Source organism: Mastigoproctus giganteus, chromosome 12 (genome assembly GCF_048544385.1).
Source record: "Mastigoproctus giganteus isolate SK-2022 chromosome 12, ASM4854438v1, whole genome shotgun sequence".
NCBI classification, from domain to species: Eukaryota; Metazoa; Arthropoda; class Arachnida; order Uropygi; family Thelyphonidae; genus Mastigoproctus; species Mastigoproctus giganteus.
Genome location: NC_143586.1, coordinates 91229217 through 91236968, shown reverse-complemented (window position 1 = coordinate 91236968; position 7752 = coordinate 91229217).

Below are 7752 nucleotides of genomic sequence, written 5' to 3'. Positions count from 1 at the left end.
GGAATTACACTAGATCACAAAACTTACCTTTTTAGACCATATTAAAAAACTAAGAATATCCTGCCAGAAAAAGCTAAATATCATCCAAGTTCTTTCAGCAACTAAGTGGGGAGCTGATTGCCTTACCTTGTTACAATTATATAGAGCCTTAATCAGATCGAAGCTTGACTACGGAGCACCAGTGTATAGCTCAGCAAGACCCAGTGCCCTTCGCTGGCTTGATCCTATCCATCATAGTGCAATATGCGCTGTCTTTGGAGCATATCACACTTCTCCAATACATAGTTTACATGCCGAAGCACATGAACCCCCTCTCTCTGTCAGAAGACAACAGTTGATATTACGCTATGCATATAAAATTAGATCTATGCCTGAACGCCCAAACTGGCAAATATTTTTCACATCAGAGCATAGCAGGTTATACTAAAACTCTGTCCTACTGCAAATCATCCTTTGGTTATTGAGAATAAAACACCTCTTAGAAGAACTAAATTTAACCTTAGAGAATGTGGCACGTACCCTCCCATTGTCTCTTGCTCCTTGGAACATCACTCCATTTCCATGTGACCTACACATTCATGAATGGAATAAATCTACTTTACATAGGAAAAATTTCTTGCAACTATACCATGCAACAGTGGACCAGTTTCCCAACTTTGTCGTAGTACATACGGATGGATCAAAGAACAATGCCCACTTTGGAATCGCCACAGTTTTCCCAAACATCACATTAGCATATCAGTTGTCATGTGAGTTCAGTATATTCTCAGCTGAACTAATAGCAATTCAGGTTGCGCTGAATTAAATTGAGTCCTCCCATATTAAAAACAGCATGGTTTTCTCAGATTCTCTAAGTGTACTTCATGCACTGAAAGACACCATGAACATCACTCACCCAGCTTTAAAAGAAATCACCTCTTTGCATACATTATCAGAACTTGGGAGAAACATATGCTTCTGCTGGGTCCCAGGACATATGGCAATTCCTGGGAATGAACTAGCGGACAATGCTGCCAAATCGGCTAACCTACCACCCGACAGCAAGTGGAAAGTCCCTCAAGAAGACTATACACCAATAATCCAGGAAAAATGCATGTACCAGCGGCAGTTATCATGGCAGCAACAGCTTAACAATAAATTTTGAAGTATTAAACCAAATCTTGAGCGATGGCCTTCAAGCTTCAGTTCAGTTCGACAGCAGGAGGTAATATTAGCTCGCTTGAGAATTGGCCATACTAACATTACTCATGGTTATCTCTTAAGAGGAGAGACTCCCCCTCAGTGTCATCACTGTAACACTACACTTTTTGTGAAACATATCTTTATTGAATGCACAAAACATGCAAGAGAACACCAGAACCTTCTCACTACCGACATAACGAAAGACTCTCTTACACTTGCTTCAATCTTGGGTAATAAAATAAATGTCTCAAACATCATCACTTTTCTCAAAAGGATTAATATATATCACCTCCTTTAGCTAATAAAAAATAATAATAATTTTATAGCCATAGTTAGGAAATTATCCCTACCTGCAAGAAATAACATCCATACTTACCATATGTATGGTGCACTATGGCCATAGATGCTTATGCGGCAAATAAATCCCCAACCAACCTAAATTTTCACCTTTTCTAATTCTGTTGATAATTTCCGTTTTTTGTTGCATTGTTAAAACTATGCACTTTCTTTTCGTTCACATTTTACTGTAAAAAAATTGAAAAATAATAAATTGCACAGTTTTGAGCTGATATTATTCTTACCAAATCTGGAACTAAACTAATTTGAAATTCATTCATGGTTTCCAAGAAAACCCAGTAGTCTCTGTGATATTTTTCTGCAGTACATTTCTGAAGGTCACATAGAATTCTAGAGATCACAACCATAAAACAATAAAAACAATTTGTAGTTTTCAGTTTATTGGGCTTTTTGTTTGTACAATCTGTTGTAAACAAGTAGTAAACTCAATCTTTTGCTTATTATAATCAAATTCAATTTGCAACCATGATCACTATAACTGGAGCTTACTGTACTGCAATTAATAAAAAAAAAGAAGAAAGATCACCCTTTCAAATTGTTCTGGATAACCGACCATTCTACTGTATTCCCGATTCTCTGAGCATATTACACGCTTTATTAGCTTTGAGTTACAATTCTCATCCAGTTCTGTCTCGGGTTTAGCAGAAGATACATTCTTTCTATGAACATAAATTTGATATTCACTTCTGCTGGATTCCTAGTCACATTGGGATTTGGGGAAATGATATGGCTGATACTGCAGCCAAATCAGTAATTCCCACTAATACTCATGGCCTATTATTTTGCTGCAGTCCCCTATACAGACTACAGACAAATATAATACTCAGAAAGGTATCTTCTCAATGGCAGAATTTATGGAATAGACAGACTACAATTAGATTATATCAGGTAAAGCTTGTAATTGAACCATAACAGTCTAATCTGCACAGAAATTGTAAAGAGGAAGTTGTTCTTGCTTGGCTTTGCATAAGGCACAGTCATTTGACACATTCCTTTTTGCTGAGGGCTAGCCTGATGACTCTCCTATGTGTGAGTCACTGTTTTATCTGTGACACATATTTTAATTGACTGTAGAGGTTTGAATGATGCACTTTTATTGCTTTAACCATCTGACTCAGCCTCGTGCACTCAGCTCAGTCAAATTTTATCCAGCAATGAAAAGTGTCAGCTCTTCTTAAATTCGTGAATCTTATTAATTTATATACATGTATATAAAATACTGCATATATTTTTAATATATATATATATACCACCTTTTACCCTTATTTAATCTTTTGACAAAGTAATCTCTTTCAAAGGTTACTAGAAATTATTTTTAACATTTTGTAACCTTGTCTTGCCGCATAATATCTTTTGTTGCTAATGTGCCAATAAAAAACATAAATTCACCCACCTATATCCAGTCCTTAGATTTTAAAAATTTTAGAAAATTTCCTCATGGATTTAATGGTCACTGAAATAGCCCTTGCTCCATTAACAAAAAAAAAAAAACATTCTCTTTAAATTCAGTACAAAAATGCAGCACAGCTTCATATAAGCACATTGTACATAGATAGGGATATAGGTTTGTTAGTTTCTCTTTATATTTGAACATTGTACATAAATCTAGATGTAAAACAGGTGCTGATATTCTTAATTTTTTATTAAATGATTCTGGTTTATACACACAAACTAGACTATTCTCTTTACAGATTATGTAACTTTTTTTTAGTTTTCATAAATGAATAAAAATCAGTGAAAATGTTAAATAGCATTTAACATTTTCAGGATAAAATGTTAAATATTATTAAGGTACAATTGACTTATTTTGGCCAGTGTGTATAATGCATTACCCCCCCCATCTATTGAGGATTACCTGCTGAAATAATATACAACATAGACTACAACACATGTGTGCAAACATAAATGTGGAGATCATTAAATTTCTTAAACCTTATCTTGAATTTGAGGATGTTGAGAACCATTGCAGGCCCTAGAGCAAACAGCTTCACTGGACCGTATTGTCTTTTCTCGTGGATGCCTGGAATTTGGAGTCCAGGCCCAGGAAAACTTCTCCCCAGACACCGCTGCACACAAACAAATGTGTAAACACAGCATTGATTTTGTCTGTCGTTGTGGAAGTTGATAGCTTAAATAAATTCAAGGAGGAACTGGACAAACTTAGAGCGAATGGGTGTGTGATTTTTTTTTTTTTTTTTGGTGATTCTATATAAGCTCAGTACCCAGAAAAAATATGCTTGCTTTCTTGCATCACATGCCTCTATTACTTCTACTATTTTTAAACAAGGGTAGGTGGGGTTATATCCTCCCTTACGAAGATAGTTAGGTAGTAGTCTCGAAAAACCCACCATGTTAATGATTCCCTTTTCGAAATTTTAAACAAGGATATATAGGGAATATATTCCCCGTGTGTCTTGCTTTTAATTCTTTGGTTAGAAAACATTTTTCTGTTTCATATAGAGGCTTTTGAAGGCTTAGGCTTATATTTTTAAATATAGCCTCATCTTAGACATCAGTGCAGAAAGATCAAGCACTTCCAGTTACTTTTTCTGGGTACTGCACACCTAGCTATTTACTAGATATATATTATGGCATTCCTCTTGCTTATATTAATGAAAATGAGGAATAGGGATATGTGCTATGTTGTTTTTTGACAAAAATTTTGATATTATAAAAGAAGTTGTCAATGCTTTGGATATTGTAATCATTGGTACTGCTGAGCCAATTCTTTGATTACAAAAAATTTGCTGTTCTTCAAGATTAATTTTGCTTGGTTACTTAATTCTGTAACTGAATTTGAAATTAGAGAACTGAAAACCTGTTTTCGGCAGTGAAATTAAAGTTAGAAAATATTCAGTTAGAAATTTCAACTATTCCTAAAGACATGAGAGAGAGAGAGAGAGAGAGAGAGAGAGAGAGAGAGAGAGAGAGAGAGAGAGAGAGAGAGAGAGAAAGAAAATAAGTTTGATAATTTTTAAAAAAAGAACTATGGATTTCACATTTTAAGGAAAATAGATTACTTTGTCATGGAAATGAACAGGAACTTGTGTTTCATGTAGCACCTTTGGAGGCTTTAACTTTTATTTTTAAATTTAGCCTCATTTTTCATTGTTGCAGAAACATTTGCATCCATATTTTGCCTGTTTACTAGTGCATGCTATTGAATGTTTACTAATATGGTTTACTTAACCCAGCAGCAATGGCACTTCTAGTCATACCAAACGTGGCAGTGTGGATCCTGATAGGACCACTAATTTTTATTTTTATTTTTAAAAAGGTGTTTTTTTTTTTTATTATTTCGCTTGCAGTATACCAATGCTTGACTGTTCTAATGAATTTCAATTCTTAATAAATGTAATCACTGTAGAATATCAAAAATCTGGTGCATTTTGAATTTTTCTCTGGGTATAGATGACTGGTCCTTGAGGTTGTCACAGACATTCTCTCAGATATGCTAGACAAGCTGTACTTGCTACCTGGGAGTCTAAAACGCTGATGGAACTGATATTCAGGTGACACTCAAGTCAAGTGGACCCAATTTCGGCAAAGTGCAGACGGTCTGTGGCAGCCAAATCCTCTGCTTGCACCTTCACAATGGTGGGACTGTTAGTAATCCTGGGTATAACCTCCATGCACAAGTACATGGTGGGTGACCACCCAGGTGTGAACCAACGTAAGCAGGGGTCGAGGTGTGGCGCCCACACCACATGGAGCAATGCCGCCCCTCTATGTTACCAGGCAGTACTAGGTGGTAGATGACTCTCATCAACCGGTGAAATACCACCACTTTGCTTATTGGAGGCTTGAAGTGGTGGAACCCATGTTTAGTCTCTAGAGCTAAGTTCCGGTCAACCCTTCCCTATCTCTTTTATCATGCAGTATGATTGATGACTTTTGAGGTTATGATGAACATCGTGGTGTTCCTTACATTTCGAGGGTACAGCTCTAAAACGGTGTTCGCAGGTCGGCCGCTAGTTAGTACACCGGACCGAACCTATTGGTAACTCTCTAGGAGGCTTCCGGATCAGCTAGGGTATAATCATGCTACTTCTACTCTGCCAGATAGTGACTGGAGGGAGTCCGAGTAGTGTCTATGCGGGGAGCATTGTCGAGGCCACGTTATGTCAAGGATCTGGGTATATTCTTACCATGTGTATGCCATATCCAAAAATTTCATTACTTCATACAGCATGTCCCACCCACTTTTTCTTACTATTGAATACACCATGAATTGTCAAACTAATAGAGCAAGCTTATCTGCGAAAAGATCTAAACCTCAAAAGCACTTCCAAATTCATTTCACAAATATAAATGGTCTCAATTCTAATCTCAATGATGTCCATTTTCACTTGCAGTCTGCCAAACCCCATGTACTTTTTCTGACAGAATCTCAGTTATCGGTTGATTCAACTACTGCTCATCTCAGATGCCCAAATTATTCGCTGTATGATTCCTTTCGCCTCAAAGGTGGTACTTGTGCATATGTCCGTTCTGATATTCCCTGTCAGAGACTTGGCAATTTGGAATCTCCTTTCTTTGATCTTCTCTGTCTTAAAATCTCTCTACCTCATTGTGTCAAATTCATCTGTTGTCTCTACCGTTCTGCCAACTCCACTAATCACTTGGAGCTCTTTGACTTCCTCTCTTTGCAACTTGACTTTCTCTAGTCCAACTTTCCTAACACTGAGGTAATTTTCCTTGGTGATTTTAATGTTCACAACTCCAGCTTGCTTCCGTTTTCTAGTCACACCGACCTAGCTGGTCATGATGCTGAGGCTTTTGCAATTAAAAATAAATAAATAAATTTTCTGTTTATACTCCGGCACGACAACCAAGTCAGTAGAGTTTACAATAAATCGTCAATACAAATATTTATCGTATTTAGTAGTCACGGGCTTGAACCCCGGTCCACTCAAGGAACGCGTGCTATGCACTCTCGCTCCTGACCACTGGGCTACGTCAGGCCTTATTACTATTAATTACTAATGACCTTGCACAGATTGTTCATTTACCTACAAGAATACCGGACAATCCTAATCATACAGCCAATACACTTGATCTTTTTCTCACAAACAACCCTTCTAAGTATGCGGTCGAAGTGAGAGGTGCTTTAGGCACTTCAGATCACAACTTGGTGATTGTCTATTCTCAAACGGAACCTTTATCTCATGGCTATTCCGAACCTCGTGTTGTTTGGCATTACAAGAATGCAAAATGGGATGACCTGTGAGACTTCTTTTCTTCTTTTCCTTGGTCAGATTACTGTTTCAAAAGTTCTGATGTCAACGTTTTCTCAGATCGTGTCAGTGAAATTATTCTTGCAGGAATGGAATCCTTTATCCCACACTCCACTTTAAAATCTCGTCCTTTATCTAAACCTTGGTTTTCCAATAAATGTGATAAGGCTCTTCAAGAGAAGAATGTTGCGTATCGTAATTGGCTTGTTTTCTAATTCTTCAGTTTCATTTTCTGCCTACACCAGACCTCGCAACAATTGTAAAGCAGTTATTAATCAGTCCAAACTAGAGTTTGAACAGGCTAAGAGTAGAAAACTTGCTTCTTGCCCTAATGGTAGCCGAGCATTCTGGTTTCTTGCCAAAGCTATTGGCTGCAGCTTTTGCCCATCTCTGTCCAAACCAGATGGTTCTGTTGTCACTTCAGCCAAGGATAAAGCTGACCTGCTTAGCATCCCATTTTTCTTCCAACTCATGTATTAATGAGTAAAACAATTCCCACCATTCCCACATGCTCCATTCAATGCCCCCTGTGGTCTTCTGTCAAAAGGTGTCAGTAGGATTTTGATGAATCTTGATGCTAAGAAAGCTCCAGGTTCCGATGTATTTCTCCACTTGTTCTCAAAACCTGTGCTTCTGAACTCCTATTCTTTGCTGCCTTGTTTCACTTTCCTATTCCAAAGGTGTTTTTCCTTCTTGGAAATTTGCTCATATCCAGCCAGTTCATAAAAAGGGTGACAAATCCCTCCCATCCAATTATCATCCCATTGCAATTACTTCTACTCTTTCTAAAGTAATGGAGAAATCAATTAACCGCCAACTCTTAAACTACCTAGAAACCTTCTGTCTGATCAACGATCGCCAGTATGGATTCCATCAGTGTCGATCCACTGGTGATATTCTGGCTTATGTTACCCATTTATGGACTAATTCAATGGAAAGGTTCGGTGAAACACAAGTAGTTGCTCTTGACATCTCA